The sequence below is a fragment of the Magnolia sinica genome, chromosome 7, assembly GCF_029962835.1.
Source record: "Magnolia sinica isolate HGM2019 chromosome 7, MsV1, whole genome shotgun sequence".
In the NCBI taxonomy this organism is placed as follows: Eukaryota; Viridiplantae; Streptophyta; class Magnoliopsida; order Magnoliales; family Magnoliaceae; genus Magnolia; species Magnolia sinica.
In genome coordinates, this window is record NC_080579.1 from 4,970,918 (window position 1) to 4,992,168 (window position 21,251).

Consider the following 21,251-nt stretch of genomic DNA (forward strand, 5'->3'; position numbering starts at 1 on the left):
CGGTGTTGATGTTCGACACACATCACGGTGGGGCCCACACAGCTCAACCTCTTCTCCATAAGGTCGACCAAATAGAGCCATTTCCACACACACACACACACACACACACACACACACACACATAGGGAGAAGGTTCTATAGGGTCGAGCTCATAGGAACTCTCTATGAGGTCGAGTTGTGTGGGCCCCATCATGATGTATGTCAAACATCAACACCATTAGTCAGATGCACCATGACTTGTGTGGGCCAATCCACATACAAAAGTTGAGAAGGGTTTCCCTCCATTAAAACATTCATAATAATTTTTTGGGCCCATAGAGATGTGGTTCACAAATCCAGCCCATCCATTATGTGTGTCCCACTTGGATGAGGGGTCAGACAAAGTTTCAGACGCATCCAAATTTCAGGTGGGCCCCACCAAGTGCTTTTATATGTTTTAGGCATATCTTCACATGATTTTAGATGGTATAGCCCACCTGAGTTCCATATACGGTTGATTTTCAGGATATCCCATAATTTCAAGGAGACCCATCAAATGTACAGTGTTGATGATCGACATACATCACGGTGGGGTCCACACAGCTCGATCTCATGGGGAGTTCCCATGAGCTCGACTGCATAGAACCTTTTCCTCTGTGTGTGTGTGTGTGTGGGAAATGGTACTATAAGGTCGAGCGCATAGAACCTTGACATAAGGTCGAGTCGTGTCTTAGTGTGAGCCGTTGGATGATAAATATTCAAAATGCGCAATGTGATGGGAAGATGCGACCTCTCTGGGAAGCTTAATGTGATAGGAAGCTAGTTAGGGCCCACCATCAATGTTATGAGAAATCCACATCGTCCATCTATTTTTTCATGTCACGTTAGGATATGAGACAAAAAGTGGGGCAAATCTGAAAATAACATGGGTTCACGACAAGAAATAGTGAGGAATGGATGTCTGCTAGTGAACATTGGTGGGGTTACAGAAGTTTTGGATTGGGCTACTGGCTAATATTTTTGTATTTTCAGTTCATCCTACTAAGAATGACCCTGTGAACAGTATGGATGGCATATAAGAATAATGGTAGACCTTAGGAAGGATTCAATAGTAGGCATTTAACTACTCACATTTTCTCGTTGTGTGGCCTAGTTGAATTATAGATATATCTCAGTATTTTTTCTACGTCCTAACATGACCAGAAAAATGAATGAACGTGGTGGATTTCTCATAAACATTATAATGGGCCCACCTATCTATGTAGATAAAAATTCCTTCCCACACAATCGAGATGACAGGCTGTCTGCGCGTGGGGAGTGTATTAGGTGCGGCTCAAGCCTGAACCAAGACGGTGCAACCCTTATTGTAGGCCCACATTGACGTGTGAATTTTATATCCACTCCACCCATCTTTCTTTATAGATCATTCTAAGATATGATTTAGAACCCGAAGCAGATCTAATTCTCTGGTGGACCAAACCATAGTAAAAGGTTGTGATCGACAATTAATGGGCCACTTATATTTTGGATGAAGCTGATATATATATATATATATATATATATATATATATATATATATATATATATATATATATATATATATATATATATATATATATAGGGAAAAGGTACTATGCGCTCGACCTCACGATAAGCTCCCGTGAGGTCGAGCTGTGTGGGCCCCATCGTGATGCGTGTCAACCATCAACACCATGCATTTGATGGGTCCCCTCTAAATTATGGGATATCTCAAAAATCAGCCATATAAGGAACTTAGGTGGGCCATACCATCTAAAATCATGTGAAGACATGCCAAAAACTATATAAAAGCACTTGGTGGGGCCCACCTGAGTTTTGAATGCTGCTGAAACTTGCTCTGAGACCTCATCCAAGTGGGACACAAATAATGGATGGGTTGGATTTGTAAACCACATCTCGGTGGGCCCAAAAAATGATTATGAATGTTTTAATGGTGCACGGCCCCTCCCCACTTCTGTATGTGGTGTGGCCCACACAAGTCACGGATTGACTTGATTTTTGAGACCTGGGCCCATGATGGAATGGTGCATCTGACTGATGGGGTAGATGTTTGAAACGCATCACGGTGGGGCCCACACAACTCGACCTCATGGGACGGTCTTGTGTGGTCGAGCGCATAGTACCTTTTCCCATATATATATATATTACTTCATCCAGGTTTATGTAACGTATTAACAGGTTAGATGAAAAATAAGCATGATGTAAACATTACAGTGGGCCATGGGAAGTTTTTAATGCCAGAGTATTCAATCATTACTGTTTCCGATTGTATGGTTCACCTTAGAATTGGATCTTCTTTATTTTTGGAATCAGGACCTAAAATTGTCTTCCAAAATAGATGGACCGTGTGGGTACATAATATGTAGATCAAGTTGGGCCCCATGATGAGGGACGCACTGTCGTAGGTTAGGCAGAGGCCACACCTAATCTGCTCCATTCCGCGAGGTGCGGATTAGCTACTGACAGGTTGAGTAGCGAGACTAGCTATTGAAGTGACATCAACAAGTTCCGTGGGCCCCACCATGATGTATGTTTTGTATCCATACCGTTAATCCATTTGGAGAGATTATTTTAGGGCAATATCCAAAGAACAAGTTAAATCTAAAGCTCCAATGGACCCCAACACAGAAAACAGTGGGACAACGACGCCCACCATTAAAAACTTCTAAAGGTCATAAAAGTTTTAAATCAAGTTGATATTTGTGTTTTCCCTTATTTCATATCTTTTTAACTTTTGAACATGTTGGATTTCAAATAAACATTATGATGGGCCTTAAGATAGTTTCACTGGTGGGAATCACTTTCCCCACTGTTTTCTTTGGTGGGTCAACTACTGATTTTTATTTTGCCCCATTCTTTAGTTCATATCCTATAACGTCCTGGATTTTCACTCTTTTGGATTTCCAAAAAATCCTTGAATTTCTTTTGGTAATTAATTTATATTATCACTTACTGGCCATTAGCACTCAATGTTAGTTTATACATGGGTGGTACCAATAAAGAACTGCACAAGTCCAATTAATCAACCGTAGGAAGCCAACGAATCCGCCCGATCACTTAGACACCGAATTTAGCCACATAATTTGCTCACACAGAGCTTAAATCTAACTGACCTACCACTGATTAATCAAGACAATCGCAACTAAATTAAAGGATCTATTCGAAGCCGAGTTAGATAAGGCCTGGATCTTGACTAATAAACCAAATCAACCCCGTTACTCTTTTAGCCTAAAATCAACGGTTTAGAGTAATCATGACCAACTTTCCACTTTCACTAGTTATAAATAGGTCATACTGTGAACATAATTAATTTAAACCGTAATAATTGCCCACAAGAAATCTCAATACCGAATTCATTCAAAAAATGTCCCGATTTTCCAAACAAGCTCTAAACCGCTTGTTAGTGGGCCACTACTTTCAAAACTATAGAATAATATCCGTCTTACTATGCTCAACGTCCATCGCGGGAGTCGGACCTGGGTAGTGTCTAGAACTGCTCAACTTGAGCCAAAGGATGAGTGCATGAGAAGTGCAAATACCCTAAAAGAAGAAGCTGAAACTTAAGTGAATTGGGATGTCCACTCTTATGCAAAGTTGAGAATTTCGGACCGTCGGTTTACGACTAAACTTCACATGTAGAGTAAGGATATTTTCGTGCTCATATCCATATAGCCGCGGCCCCGATCGACCATCGGTGATCGTTGAGTAGATTTCTAATCATATCTATCGATTGACGCATCCAAATGGCGGGCCGATCATGTTCATACGTAGATCATCATTGGGCTAACTATCCCATGGTGTATATTGATATGTACACCCCATAATGGGCCCTAGAGGTTAGAAAAATCCTCCCATAGGGCTAGTATAGTAAAAACCCAACCATTGGGGCCATTTATACCAAATCTGACACTATATAAGGGCCTCATTTGGGCACCCCATCTCTCCATACGAATTTACATCCTCCAAGGGGGAGAGAGAGAGAAAGAGAAGGAGAAAGAAGAAGATAAGAAGAGTAAGAGTAGGGTGGGGAAGCTTTAGCACTTATCTCCTCCAATCAAAGCCCTATCATCGATCACTTTCCTTCGCCGAATCCACCCCATTTACGATTTAGAGGTAAGAAACAAACCTACTTCCTAACCTAAGTTCTTTCTAAAATAGATTACATGAATCTCATATAATTTTTAGTGTTTATATATAAATTTGTGATTTTCCCCAAACCCCTAACCATAGGAACCTTGCATCCACCACCACAAGAGTAAGATTCCTAGATAATCACAATTCTTCTCCATATATGCGTTTTGTAAGCTAGCCCCTTGTATGTATCCTAATATGCCGATGCATTTGACTCAGGACCTCGGCAAACCCTCCCGCGAGTCCAACACCCCTAGAACGATTCCACAAGCCCTCGGCGACCTAAAGGTGCGGACCATTATCCCTCGGTGGCCAAGTACCAATTTGAGGATAAATTTAATGATTTTGGATGCTAGAGTGATATGCATGAGTGATTTGAGAAAAAACCTAGCTAGAAATCTACATATTAGGTCCACCAACATCCATACAACGATAGATTGCTATTTGTTTGGTTTTCAACATGTTTGAGTATAAAATTGGTGTTGCATGATCTTCTCATATTTGATTTTTGCATGATTTTCTCTATAACATGTATGATTGTATTATTTCTTTTTGTATTCTTGTATTATAAGTGATGTACTGTCTTTGGTCTCTTCGGTAATCTAGCACCACATGCACACACGTCTAACGCATGCTATTAAGAGTAGTTGCATTTATATTAACAACCCAAGACTTCATGCTCGACGTATTGTGCACATGATTTCACTTGTGCTAGAAGATGAACTCTTAATTATTAAAGTGTTATTGAATACAACCTATTCTCTGGATTGGTCAGGAACTGAGAATTGTGAGGATGGACCGGTTGGTTGGATCGCCCTGTGACCAGATTGACTGATTTGGGTGGACACGAATGGGCGAGAGTAGTGGGATTACTTGGGTTGCTTGCACCCGATGTTGTGCATTACATGCTCGCCTGAACTTGGGCAGTCTAGTCCACCGACTGACCAACTATGCTTATTAACCATATTTTCTTACACATGTTTGGAACATAGAATACCTCTCGTCCACTGACGCCCACTGACAATAGCTGGAAACTGATCCACAGTCTTGTGAGTCGGGTATGGTGGAATGGGACACTGTATCTGAGTTATCGGTCTACGCTGGGGTGACGACCCTCCCCATAGTGACCGAGAGCGATCCCTCTTTCCAACGCTCCCTACGTGCTTGCAATCGCGAGTGGGGACCTCGATGGGATCAAGGATCGTGGGGTCATGGCCTCGCGCGTTGAGGAGTCCGGGCCTCGCAAATGGATGAGTGCGTTGATATCGTTGGGGTGTACTAGTTTCTCCAACCTATTGGATGAACGAAATTAACTAAATACTTGGCTAACATTATTCATGTATCGCATTAGCTAGGATTTGATGACTCGGCAGTTGAGGTCGCAATGAGAGAGTGTTGGTCATGCGCGACCGTGAGACAAAATCGCTTGAGGGAGTGTTGTGGGTGAGGTCATGCATCATACACAACTCATGCATACATATTAACAAAGACTAGTTAGTGATTTATGAATGTGTGCTTTTCATTAAATTCATCATGGAATTGTTATTTGATGTAACTTATGGCTGATGGCACCCACTGAGTTAGCTACTCACTCCCACTCTGGGACGGTGTTTTAAAACACCAACCAGACCCTTTACTAGATGCAGGTGAGGCGGAGCTCGACGAGCCGAGCGAGGTGAGCATGGATAGGGAAGATGAGCTTTCCTACTTCCAGCTTATGGATGGATCATCGTAGACTGTGCGGGTTGTTTATGGGTTGTTGAGTAGGGATCTAGCGTACCATTTCTTTTGGGCATTTCTTATATAAATTTTGTTGGGCGACGCCTTGTGTGACCCGTTTAATATTTCTATAGACTTGTATTTCTTAGTCGCATTCATTTCAGTAGATTAGTGGTGGTTATGGTTTATGTTCCAGCCGATTTCTTTATTACTCATTTAAACTGATTTATGTACAAATCACCATAATTAGGATATAAGCGACACTTGTGAATTTGGAGGCCGAGTTCCTACACGACTCCTGAAAACCCGGGGTGTTACATATCCTAAAATGATATCTAAAAATGGATGGATGGTGTGAATATAACACATACATCATAGTGGGCCCCACAGAACTTGGTGACGTCACTTTAGTAGCCGACTTGCTACTCAACCTGTCAGTATCTTATCGGTGTCCCCTTCCGCGTGGGAAGCTGAAAGGTTGGTATGCTACACGCCACTGACCTTGGTGGTGTGTTGCCATCGCTAAGTTCCATGGGCCCCCCCATGATATAGGTATTATATCCACATCGTCCATCCATTTGGAAAAATCATTTTAGGGCATTAGCATAAAAATTAAGCAGATCCAAAGCTCAAGTGGACCATAACATATAAAGTAGTAGGGATTGAATGCCTACCATTGAAAACTTCTTGGGGCCACAAAAGTTTTGGATCAAGATAATATTTGTTTGGTCCCTTCATCTAGTTCTATGTGACGTTACGGACAGGTTGGATGTAAAACAAACATCATGATGGTCCATAGAAAGGTTTCAATAGTGGGCATCATTGTCCCCACTGCTTTATGTGTCGTGATCCACTTGAGGTTTGGATATGCCTTAGTTTTACGGTCAAGCCTTAAAATGATATATATCTCAAAATAGATGGATGGTATGGATATAACAATATATCATGGAGGAACAAATACTTGGTGACGGCAACGCACCCTAAGATTGTATAATGGTAGTTTATTCGGTTTTACCTTTTTTGGGGATGGCATCTCCGCTATATATTTTGAAAATTTATCATCCAATGGTTCAGACTATGACACAACTCGACCTTGTGTTAAGGTTGTATGCGCTCGACCTTATGTTAAGGTTGCATGCGCTTGGTGGAATTCCTTCCCAATTCTGCATACACCCCTTTATATAGGTTTAGAAAGAAGTAGAATCGGGATAGGAAACAAAAATCGCAGAATCTGTATTTCTGCAAACGAATTTACGTAAACCTTCGATGACATCGAACTAGACATCGAACCTAGTTCGATGTAATCGAAGGACCAAAACTGTTTAGTGACCGGGGCTGAAAAACGCGAAAAAAATTGATTTCATCGAGTTTGCTTTGATGTCATCGAGCTGGTTTTGATGACATCGAAGCTGGTTCGATGACATCGAACCAAAATATACAGATTTAAGACATCTGTCAGTAACACTTAGATCATGGTTCATCCACATTGGGGCCCATCATTCCAACGGTCAGGATGGATATCTAGTAGTTCCTAGTATAGATATGTTGGTGACGCATGGAAGGACATGATGAGGTCAATCACCGTCTTCCTTAGGAATAACTACTCCAAATCCACGGAGCTTCTCTGGATTCCTCATTGAGATTCCTCGAATCTACGAAGGATAAAAATAGGAATAATTTCTAATAATTCGAAATAAATTGATTGATGATATTAAAAAAAAAAAGAAAAACGAAATTACAATCCTTTAAATAGTGAACTCAAACCTTGGAAGAAGTTTTAGACCCAAACTCCAACTTAAAATTCCTAAAAACAGGACTTACTATAAATAGTAAACTTACTATTTATAGATGGTCATAATTCCTACTAGACTTCATAGTTTCCAGCCAAAAATAGTAAGTGTCCAATATGGCCTAACCACGTTATTCTCCTAGTTTTTCTAAGCCCTTTTCATGTTGGGCACGACTCATACAACTCAAAAGGATCAAGAGTTATAATTGAATTAAAACTTACTATTTATTGTAACCGTCGATCTGATGGAATCTTGCAAATCTGGTGTGGACAACCTATCATAGCAGGGTTGGTTGGTTACAGTAGCTTCTCCTACCCCAAAATCATATATGATACATCGAAAAACTCATTTAATTTGCGAGATACAACTATACCTCTAATGGGGCCTTCTCTGGTCCATCTTGGCCATGAAAGTATCCGTGACCCGCTCTACATCAATTGGTGTGCAGTCCTAAGGTGCAAACTTCTAGAAATAATATCATTTTGTGGGCTCAGGATGGTCTATTGAAGGGTAAGTTTGGGTTTGACAATGCTTTCCACTATAAGGAAGAACGTAACTTGAACGTGGCTTTAAAAAGGTAAGTATCTCTGTTAGTGTTAGCATATAAGAATCTCAAATACCATCGATTTGGTTTCCTTCAAAAAACGTCATTGTTTGTTCATCCACAATCCCCTACACGTGGCTAAACACACACACACACACAAACCACATTGGCTTGGTCATGCAATGTAATGACATGGCCCATTAATCAGGTTGGCCCACCTGACAGGCAGGCAACACTGGTTGAAGATGCTTGAGAAAAACCAGCCAAAATCCAACATTCTACTTGTGTGATGTCCGCCTGTTGATTGGATAACCCGATTATTCAGATAGATCATCTACTCAAACAGATACATAGCCCAGTTGCCCCTCGAGAGGCATCTGAATGTGAATGTGGGTTTTAGCAAAGCTCTACACTGTTTGGGTGGCAATTTCGATTTTCAAAACAAAGAAAAATGGCATTTGGGTCATGCTTAAAGACCCCACATGTTCTGTTCCCTAGTTTGTTAAAATGTTTGGAATCTATTGTCAGGTATTTTCCCGAGGGCATCAACATCTATTTTGAGAACGTAGGCGGCTCGATGCTTGACGCAGTACTAGCGAACATGAGGCTCCATGGTCGTGTTGCGGTGTGTGGTATGATCTCTCAGTACAACCTTGAGAAACCTGAAGGCGTGCACAACTTATTCTACCTCAACACAAAGCACATCCAGATGAAAGGGTTCGAGGTGTTCAACTACTACTCATCATATCCTAAATTTCTAGAGGTAACTCGACAATGTATCAAAGAAGGGAAGATTGTTTATGTGGAAGACACTGTCGAAGGTCTCGAGAGTGCTCCAGGCTCCTTAATATATAGGACTCTTCACTGGACGCAATGTCGGGAAACAGGTAGTTGTAGTTTCCCATGAGTGATTCTGAGGCACATTGAAGTAGGACATAAAAATGAACTTAAATTAGTCATATAGAATAGTTCATGACTGGATTTTACATACATGCTTGCTTTTAAGATGTCCTATTTCGAACAATGTTTTACGTATCAAATTGTCACTATGTATCACATCTCTGGAATACGAAAATATCATGGAAAATATCATAGGTATTACCTAATATCTACTCCTATCTTGAATTTTTTAAAATTTAGAATTCTTAAATGTTTGGGTTGAGTCTTCGAGTCAACCTGCACCGGCTAAACATCGGGCTAGGTCTATGTCATAGATCTTATTTTCTACTAGAAATTAAAAGGACAAAAAATAAAATAAAAGGAAATAAATTCTGCACTTCCATAACTTTGCAAAACTCTGCGCGATCGTTCGATAACACTTTTGATGGCACTTCGATGGCATTGACAGACTGTCGATGTCATCGAACTAAACACCAAAAGGTTTCAACAATAAAACATGAATTTTCGACATTTTCTGATGGCATCGAAGTCAGCTCGATGGCATTGAGTTGTCACCGACAGACCTATCGATTTTCAGATTTTAAGACAACAACAACAAGATCCACTTCCGAACCTATTGTAAGCATGTACTATGGCCTTGGGTGCATCAACATCCCCAGCTTCAAGAGAACTTGCCTCAGAGTTGGGTTCCTACATTGATCTGTCTCACATTCACATTTCCGTCATGCAGCTCAGGCCTCATTACTACAACAAGTAGGCCTTCAAGATGAGAGGCTGCTATATATTATTGCAAGGAAAGGATCATAGAATCAAGGCAATAGACAGTATTTATGTTTGTACAAGTCCCACGGTGCAGTAATCCAGACTTTCTCATCAAGAATCGATCACCTACAGGCAATGGACCACTACTTGCAGTGTCATGTTGATAATTTTGCTGGCATATACCACTTGTGCAAGACATCAGTACCATGGAAACTTTACGTGGCCCATTTATACTGGGGAATCAGCTCGGTGGTTTTTGGCACGTCCTGTTCTGGGCATTATCAAATCCAAATTCGATGCAACTACAAGAATTTTGTGCTATCACCGGGTTTGGATTTGAATCATCCCTTACAATGAAAAGCTCCATGGGGTTCACTATGATGTCTATGTGATATCCACTCCATCGATCAGTTGGTGCCCGATCCCAAAAATGGTGCAAATCTAAAACTCAAGTGGGCCACGGATCGGAATACCATCATCAAAACTTTCTTGTGTCAGATCAAAGTTTTGGGAGTTATGGATCAAGCTAATGTTAGTTGCATTCATCCTGGTGGAACGAATGCACCTTTAAGGAATCGGATGGCATATGACATCATGGTGGCCTCAATATGGCTCGAGTGTATCTCTATCCCCACTACATTATGTGGTGTGGCCCACTTGAGTTATGGGTCTCTATGAGTTTTGAGATCATGTTGTAATATGAGCTAGCATAATAGATGTTTAGAGTAGATGTGGACATCACATAGGCATCACAAGGCCCCAAGGAGCAAGGTATTCCATAACGGTAATGGTGGTCATAATGGCCACCACTGTTACCTTTATGATATGGGTCGTAATAGCTGTTACAACTCTTGTAATGGCTGTTATGGTCACTTTTTTTATTGAAAGAAAAAACTCAAAAAACATTGTCTACCCCTTAACATTGAAAAAAAAAAAAGAGAAAAATCTATATTTGCCACGCAACAGAGTATTACAGGGTTGTAACAACCTTTACAAAGAGTGTAACAGGCCATTAATGGTGGTTACAAGTCATTTTTTTACATTACAGCTATAATGACATTTACGACCCCTGTAGACACCCCACCCGGGCTAGCATCTTGAGACAACTAAAACAATCCGAAATCCCTGATCATATCATAAACCAAACCCTAATCCCAATCCGAACCATAACCTCAACATAAACTCTAAACCCAGCCGAACCCTAACCCAACACTCAACTTAAACCCTAAACCCACCCTAACCCTAGTCTAAAACTCAACCTAAACACTAAACCTAGCCTAACCCTAGCCCTAGACCCAATCTAAACCCTAGACCCGACCTAATCGTAGCCCAAAACTCAGCCTAAACCCTAAACCCAACCTAGCCCTAGCTTAAACCCCAATCCAAACCCTAAACCATCGCCCAAGCTAGAGGGTATGTGCAAATCAGTATAAACCTCAAAAATATACTCGACCATTTGAGTCCAAAAGCCCCATAAACATCATCACATTTGTCTTTCTAGACACATCCCTGGACGTATGCTCTGCAGCTTGTCGGAATCCCGGATCTTGTCGTATCAGAAATCCTTTTGTGCTTAGTCCTATTCCGACCATATCATTCAACCCTTGAGATTTCTTACCACACCAAGTAGAGACCGTACATTTGTACGGACAAAGATAGTGTCTAACACTTTCCTTCTTTGTAACTGAGGTCCCTTATTTGGAATCTCGGATTGTAGACTAGGAATCAATTTAAGGCAAGAGAATATTTGGATCTCTCTACCCTTACATATTCCGTGGGTTGTAGCTGACCGTGAGATTTTGAGATTAAGTGGCTAGTGGCAACTCCAAACTGACAATCAAGGTCACACCCCCACTCTAAAAAAAATAAAAAAGAAAAAAAAAGAGATAAAAGCAAGATCGCCTAAAGCATGGGTGCTAATCTCCTAGCGTTCACAACCCCATAATGTATTGATGCAGGGATGAACGTGATGAGGATAATTACTCCGAATCCACGGAGCTTCTTTGGACTCCTCACAGAGACTTCTCGAATCCACGAGGAAAGAAAGCAGAAAATAGAATTAGTCTTTTAGATCATCAAATCTTTCTTAAAATCCAATAAAATTTTCATACTCCTAGAGACCTTAAATAGTATGGACCTTCATGGCGCCATAATAACCTTTACAGCACACCATGTCAAGGAGACTTTTGTTGTATGTGTTGTTGCAGTGCTTCCTACAACAAGTGTTGTGGGAAATTGTGTCCCATGGATTTGGTGGGCATTTATTTTGGGGAGCCCCTCTCATGTTTCTGCGCTAGGGCCTGTCCATGTGACATGGAAACATGAGTTCCATATCTTTTTAGTTAATCTTAATTAGATGTTAGGGATCATGGTCATGACTTTCAACATTATTTTTAATGGCTACCAAAAGTAATATGATCTCTATTATTTAATTATGATTAACTAAAATGAGCTGAATTCATCTTTAGGCCGCGTCATAACAAGCCCTTAGTTTATTTGGAATTTTGATTTGATCCAAATTCATGGATCTCCCAAATCCACATACACTATGGTGGGCCCACGGAACTTGGTGACTTTAGTAGCCAATTTGGGCATGACTATGTCAGTAGCTAATCACGTCCGTTTAGGGAATGCCGATTAGCTACTGAACCCGAATGTAGCCAGTCTGGCCACTGAAGTGATGTCACCACATTCTTTGGGGCCCACCATGATGTATGTGTTGTATCCACACCATCCATCCATTTGGAGAGATCATTTTATGACATTAGCCAAAGAATGAGGTAGATTAAAATTTCAAGTGGACCCCACCACATAAAAGAATGGAGACAGTTACTCCCACCGTTGAAACCTTCTTAGAGCCCACAAAAATGTTTATTTGAGAATAATTGAGATACAACCTGTTTATAAGTTAATGTAGACTTGGAACAAGGGAAAACATAAATATTTAACTTGATCTAAAACTTCTATAGCCCAAAGAAGTTTTTAATGGTAGGCGTTCAATCCCCCACTGTTTTCTGTAATGGGGTCCACTTGAGCTTTGGATCTGCCTCATTCTTTGCCTCATCCCTTAAAATGATCTCTCCAGATAGATGGATCGTGTGGATACAACACATACATCATGGTGGGTGCCACAGAATGTGGTGACGTTACTTCAACTGCGAGATTGCTACTGTCGAGTTCAGTAGCTAATCCGCGTCCCCCCTAAACAGGACTTAAACCGATTTACACATTCAACCGGTACAAACTCTCGTGACAGGGCACGTCTTCTGTGGGCCCATCCGGGCCAATGCGTCAAGTTGATTTTTGGCTCTTGTGTAGTGCTCCTATAGTGCTAGCTTGATATTGGTCGCTGCTGGGGAAAAAAAAAAAAGAAGTTTACGAGTCCCATTATATAGTATGTGTTTTATCAATGCTGCATGTCCTCTTATTTTTTCAGATCATTTTAAGGCATGAGACTAAAAAGAGACAGGTCCATATCTCAGGCAGGCCAAATCATAAGAAACAATGGTAATCAAACACCTACTACTAAAATTTTCTTGAGCCCACAAAAGTTTTGGATGGAGCTGACATTTGTGTTCTCTGTCCAAGCTGTATGACATAATTAATAAGTTGAACGTCAAATAAACTTTACAATGAACCCTGAGAAGTTTTAACAGTGGGCATTCAATCACCACCGCTTCCTATAGTGAGGTCCATATAAGATTTGGATCTACTTTATTTTTGGGCTAATGCCCTAAAAATACATGCATCATGATGGGGCCTATGGTACTTTTTTTTAGTGTTAGTGAATTAGGAGAGGGAGCAGATAAGGTGAGACCCCAACTCACCCAAGATGGTGCTACCATTACTGTGGGCCCATCTTGATGTATGTATTTTGTATCCACACTGTATGTCTTTTTTATGGGCATTACCCTAAAAATGAAGCCGATCCAATTATCAGGTAGACCATACCATAGGAAATAGTATTGATTGACCATTAAAGGGTTACAAAAGTTTTGGATTAAGCTTATATCTGTTTTTCCTTTCATGGAGGCTTATATATGTGACCTTATTAACAGATTGGATGGCAAATAAACACTAGGGAAACACTAAGGTGTGCCTAAGAAGTTTTCAATGGAAGGCGTACATTGTTTCCTTTGGTACATTCTACTTGATAATTGAATCTGCTTCATTTTTGGGATAATACCTTAAAATGATCTGAAAAAGCTGAAGGATAGCATGGCTACAGAGTACATATATGAAGGCGCACCTAAGGTTGGGCCACACTGTTTTGGGTAAAGCTGAGGTCTCACCTAAGCCGCTCCCATTCGAAGATACCGCGTCCGACATCGATGGAAAAAAAATGGAGGCAACTTGGCTGTGACCCGGAAGCAGCTATGTGAGTGGTACCCTGGCCATGGGGGTCAACTCTCAGGTGGACCGCACCATAGGAAACTGTGGTCATTTGGCCATTAAAACTTTTATGGGCTACAAAAGTTTTAGATGAAGCTAATGTTTGTACTGTTTTCCCTTCATTTAAATATGTGTGACCTTGTCAACAGTGCAAATAAATATTATGGTGGACCCTAAGAAGTTTTTAATGGTTGACATTCAATGACTACCGTTTCCTATGGTGTGGTCCACTTGAGAATTTAATCTGCTTCATTTTTTGGAAGATGCCCTAAAATAATTAGTTGTAAAATTGGATGGAATGTGTGCATATACATTGCATACATTGAGGTGGGCTCTGCAGCTCCTACCCACAACACTGTTCAGTGTTTACTCCCCAAGTATAGGGTTGTGATGTAATAATAAACTCAGTGAGATCGAGTTCGAATCCTAAGGGATTGGAACTTGTACGTAGGCTGAAGGTAACTAGAACTAGAGCTAGAATAAGATGAAATCTAAACCAAGTGAATGTACGAGACTAATGGTGAAAATATTAATCCAAAAACTTAGAAAATTCAGTGGTAGAGAACTAGGGTGCCAAAAATCCACTTGTAGAGATCATGGAGATCTACGCGACTTCAAGTCCCATCTTCATCCAGTTGGAAGATATAACCATGAAACTCAATCAGAACATCTTTTGATCTAGTTTTCAAGAGATAAGAAGGATGTAAATTAGAATGGATTCCATCAAAAAATTATGCCCATGAGAGAAAGTAAACAACAGAATTAAGTCAATCCACAACCAATCTGAGAGATATATGAATGTTAGGAAGAGTTCCATAATCCAACCATGCCCAGGAGATGTTGGTGAACAACAGGGCCTCTTAAATTCACAAACCTTATAATTAAAATGACATAGTCAAAGCTATTGCAGATCTATTGTAATTTGAGTCACAATAAACCATTAAAAACTAAAAGTATATCTTATAATCAAACTATAATCAAAGAGAGTTCATAAATATAAATCAAAGTATAGAAAACCACCCCATCACACTACAAGCTTCACCTCTTAGCCCTAGCTAAGAGGCTTAGCCCATTATAGACATGATTCGGCTAGTTCCCTTAAACAAAAACCATAAGATAAAAATAAAAACACTACAAACTCTACTCTCCCTCTTGTGCACATCCAAGGAATTCACCTCCCCCTCTCTTCTCTCTTCTTTTTATAGTAGTATGAAAACAGTAGAGTGTTGGAGTGCGTAGAGAAGTCGGTTGGTTTGGAGTTGGACGAACCGACTCTTCTTACGCACGCCTCTCTTACACAGCGAATCTACGGAAGAAGACCTGCGTTTGAATGGAGTTTGGGACGGATGACCATCCCAAAACTCAGTTTCTCCTTCATGGTTGTAGTGTTGGGCCTCTTCTCTCTCTTCTGGACGGTCTAGATCTTCGAAAAGATTGATGATCGTGGCCCACAACTCCCCCGAATCTCCGCATTTTCCAGACGCACGTAAGGCTTATGCAAACGTACTGACGTGTTCCATGGGCCACATAGTGATGTTTTCTAAGAAATCAGACCCATTCATTGGATTTCTGGAGAAAAATAAGTCGATAATAAGTAGTTTTTATCGGGTTTTGGTGCGGTCCACTGATGTTTTTCTACCACCATCCATCCTGTGTTTGAATGGTGATTTGACTGTCTATACGTGTATAGGACTAAAATGAAAGCTTGTAGAAGGTTGTGGCCACCACCTTGAGTGAATGGACGGTTTAGATCATCCATTTAGATAATGAATGGGCCCACTACCTAAAAACGACGGACAGTGTGAGGACGCTGTGCGTTCTTGGATCTTTGAAGCAAAGAGTCGGTCAGCGCGGATCTTTGAAGCAAAGAGTCGGTCAGCGGGCGCTGACCGACCTCTTGCGTTCTGGTGCGGGTCCAACGCACGTGTAGCCCATGTAGGTGCGATGTACATGTGGGGTCCACTGTAATGTTTGTGAGAAATCCGTTCCAACCCTCCATCTTATCACCTCATTTAAGGGTTGAAACCGAATTTGAAGCATATCCACATATCAAGCGGGCCCCAAATCAGGTTTTAAGGGGCTGATCTATCCAACGCTACTTTCACAAGGATCTAATGGTTGATATTTGACTTGTATGGTTAATTTATGGTCCTCAGGCCATATATGAAGTTGCGAGCTGAACGGATGGTGGAAACCCTGTGATCTCGCATTCCGGATGATTTTCGGACTCGTTTAATATGAGTGGCGTGATTTTCTCAGATTTCTGGCATGTAAATTCCTCAATCTTGGTCCTCTAGGGCCCGTCCCTTGCCTTGGTGATTTTAGAGCATTAAATTCATGCTTTTAATACCCGTTTTCAGTCCAGGCTCCTAAATTCACCTTGCAGCACAAGCACGATTAAAGTAGGGTGTTAAATAATATCAAGTTCGTAAAATCAGGTAATAACCGGGATCCAGTATGCAATATTTAACCCTCAACATTCAGTTGCAGAAAAATGGCATTAGAAAAAATTACTAATCCAAACATGCCCAAATCCATAAGCTTATTTACAAAACAACAAAAATCTAGGTGAAGAAATAGAGTGGAGATCTCATATAGCCTACCTACCTATACAGCAGATCACCATAAATAGTTGAAATACGTAACAAGTCCACTAAAGAAAGGACAAAAAAAGGATACGTCTGACAAAATGTTCATTGATATCTTCTTCAATGATGAATCATTGATTTAGTTGAGCAACTAAATAAAATAAATAAATTAACCTTTCTCTTCATCTTAGGTCAATAGATCTTCTATAACCATAAATCTCCTTAAGGGCTGTTTTGAGGTGAGGGATTTGGAGTGGTGATTTCAATCACTTTTTTTATCTTATCATTATTATTATTTGTAGTAGCAGTAGTAGTAGGGATTTGCTAAATTTGTGGATTTCTTGGATACACACCTCTATTAATTCAGGAAGTTGAGACAAATTCAAATCCTAAAATTAAAAATAAATAAATAATAATAATAATAAAAGAACTAAACAGTTATCAAATTCTCGAGAAAGTCATTTGATGTGACTCCAAAATTTGAACAGTCCACGTGAAGCAGCACCTCATGAAACCGTCTGGGCCAATTTTTACTTTGAGACAAAACTTTGGTAGGCCATGAAAAATAAAAACAATTTCCTCCCTTGATTTGCATTTCTTTTTACTATGGCCCATCAGAATTTTAGATCAGGGTGAAAATTTGTCTTTTAGGGTTTCATGGGATTCCGCATCACATGAACCGTTCAGATTAGACGTCCATGACATGTGTGCAAAGGTGCGCACGTGCGTAGGTGCGCAGGGGAGCATGACTCTCTCTCTCTCTCTCTCTCTCTCTCTCTCTCTCTCTCTCTATATATATATATATATATATATATATATATATATATATATATATATATATATATATATGGGAAATGGTATGTTCACTCCCCAAGTATAGGGTTGTGATGTAGTAATAAACTCGGTAAGACCGAGGTCGAATCCACAGGGACTGATACCTGTACGTTATCTGAAACCAAGTAGAACTAGAACTAGGCTAAGATGTGATCTAAACCAAATAGAATTTAAGGAATAATTATTTAAAACTTTAAGGAATTCAGAGGATCCACTTGTAGAGATCAGGGAGATCTTATGCCTGCTTCAAAATTATGAAAATTAAACTGAACTTCTTCTGATATAATTTTAAAGAGATGAAAGGTATATGAATTAGAATGGATTCCATCACCACACCATGCCCAGGAGACAAAGTTAACAAAAGAATTAAACTAATTACCAACCAATCAACATGCCATGAAGGTCAGGAAGGGTACCGTCATCCAACCATGCCCAGGAGACGATGGCGAACAACAGGGCTTCCTGACGTCATAATCAAAATAAGGAAAAAGAAATACTCAAAGCCATTGCAAACCCATTGTAATTTCAGTCACAACAGGCCATTAAAAACTAAAAATATTCCCATATTAAAATTACATGAAAAACCTCTTCAATTTAAACAAAAAGGCACAAGCAACATCTCTCCCATCAGACTACAAGCTTCACCTCTTAGCCCTAGCTAAGAAGTTTAGCCGGTCACAAACATGATTAGGCTAGGTTCAAAAAAATAAAAAGAGAAAGAATAGAAGAAGAACCAGGTCTCTCTCTCAGCTCATGTGCAGCTCTGTCCCTGCCAAGCTTCAGCCGTTGCTCACGTCCTCGTCAGAAGGCTTTCTTCTCCCTGTCTTCACGTCACAACCAAGCCAAGCTCACGTGCCACCTTCCCCAGCCAACCTCCTTCCGTCCTCTCCTTTTATCCTCCCTGCAGATGGAGGCTAGACCTCGTTTTTCCGCAGTGGAGAGTGCCAAGAACTGTTTACGCACGGTATTGTGCGCAGCAACAGAAAACGCAAAAAAGGACTTGCGTTTCCATCGAGATTGCTCGGCTATTCTTCCAAATACCTCAAAAAAGACATCATGGACAAGGTTAGGGCCACAGTTTCAATATATTGGACCGCACAATGGCCCACAACGGCCGAATTTCACGGACGTGCGAAACAGAGCCAGCGCTTCTTGCGCTGGCTATCGGTGGGACCCACTTATTGACTTCGAATGATAAATCCACTCCGTTATTTGGATTCCCGACGAAAAACTGGTCAGGAAGGGTGGGTTTTCTTCAAATTATGCATGGCCCATTGGACCAGATACATTCACCGTCTATCTTTCTTTTGGACGATCAAAAATGAATCTCCGGGACCTTTTGAGAATTTGTCACCTAGGCATGCGTGATATGGCCCTTGTGATTCTCATGGACGGTCTAGATCTGCCTTTTGAACGATGCATGGGCCCCACAACTCAAAATCGGAAGGCTAGCGTCCGTCCGTTACACGGATGCTGGAGTCTTTTGGAAGGAGTCTTGGTCAGAGACAGAACGAAAGTTCTTTTCGTTGCCGTGCACGGCTAGTGCACTTATGCACTATGCACACCCGACTCAGGTGGGGTCCACAATGATGTATATATCAGATCTTCTCTGACCATCTTCTTCCTCTTTTTATTTAAGCCATTGAGTCCAAATCTGAAGCGTATCCAGAGATCAGGTGGGCCCCATATCACTGTTTTGGTGACTGATCTGTCAGCTGGGCCACTTTTAAATAAATTAACCTTTCTCTTCATCTTAGGTCAATAGATCTTCTATAACCATAAATCTCCTTAAGGGCTGTTTTGAGGTGAGGGATTTGGAGTGGTGATTTCAATCACTTTTTTTATCTTATCATTATTATTATTTGTAGTAGCAGTAGTAGTAGGGATTTGCTAAATTTGTGGATTTCTTGGATACACACCTCTATTAATTCAGGAAGTTGAGACAAATTCAAATCCTAAAATTAAAAATAAATAAATAATAATAATAATAAAAGAACTAAACAGTTATCAAATTCTCAAGAAAGTCATTATATATATATATATATATATGGTACTATGAGGTCGACCTCATGGTAAGTTCCCATGAGGTTGAGCTATGTGGGCCCTACCGTGATGTGTGTTGGACATCAACACCATGCATTTGATGGGTCCCCTTTAGGTTATAGGATATCCAAAAATCAGCCATATATGGATCTCTCAGATGGGCCATACCATCTAAAACCATGCGATGACATGCCTAAAACATATAAAAGCACTTGGTGGGGCCCACCGAAGTTTTAAATGTAGTTGAAACTTAGTTTGACCCCTCATCCAAGTGGGACACACACAAGGGATGGGTTAGATTTGTGTACCACATCTCAGTGGGCCCAATAAATAATTATGAATGTTTTAATGGGAGTTAAAGACTTCTCATATCCTATGATTCATGTCCTATCATCCTCAAGTCATGAATATATATATATATATATATATATATATATATATATATATATATATATATATATATATATATATATATAACCATGAGAACTTGTGAGAACTTCTCGATGCAAGTACGAGTAGTGGGTCAATGATCCAGAGTTGTGGTGAGGTTGAGTCACCTACATATGCCACTAAATCGATCCAAGAAATTTCGAGATCCAGGGTGTGCAAGAGTACCTAAACAGATGATACTCCAACGAATGACAGGGAAACAGTGCCTGCATTAGTAATTGCCATCTTAGTTACATTCTTCTTCTTATATATAATCATTAAGCTGTAGTTTCAGTGTTTCAACACTTATTCTCACTCTGTTTTAGGTAGACATTAGATATTTGAATCCAGTAGGCTTTTTCAATAGCATGTATAACTGCAGGATACGAATATGTTTTAATTATGTCTAGATTTGCATGTATTTAATAGTACTGATCTATTCCAGATGAATGTAACATATATTTCAATTTCCTGCATGCATTACAATCTTATAACTGTCGTCGCATAATCTCTATGAGTATGGAGTTCACAACATTCTGTCCCGATACCTAAACACAAGTTCCCAAGGGCCAGGTATGATGTCTTCAAATTGTGATCAAATTAATGTATAACTCTATATCTTTTGTGAACGCATGTGTAGGCAAGATTTATCATGGAGGGTAACTACCGGATCATCTGAGGATTGTATGTTAAATTGGTATGAATTTCTATTTCCAATTTACATTATAAGTCATCACATATTGACATCAATCGAACATGTATAAGTAGTGGTTAGAACTAGTAGAAGAATATGCATTGCGTTTCTCTGGGTTGATGTACGATGCTTTTCATCCATCACCTAAAATCTCCTTCTCAAGGTATGATTTGCATTAATCGTAGATTTCTTTTATTTGTAGTCGGGTCGTAATTGATTTACTAAGCAGTTTATCCATGAATGCCCTTGTTGTCAACCTCCTTTTATAGTAAGGTCATGCAGCAAACAACCATGCAGGCCGAACTCCAACTCCGAGACTTGATTCCATCGGCTTGTGTAAGTTCTATAGAATGGCCTAGATCATCTCATTTTATTTTTTTCTTATAGATGATTACAAGGTGCATGAA

General features: G+C 40.2%; 1 pseudogene; it reads left to right on the forward strand.

Moving 5' to 3' along the window:
- Nucleotides 1-4,347: 4,347 nt before the first annotated feature.
- LOC131251915 (2-alkenal reductase (NADP(+)-dependent)-like) lies at nt 4,348-9,113 on the forward strand (annotated as a pseudogene).
- The last annotated feature ends 12,138 nt before the right edge of the window (nt 9,114-21,251 follow it).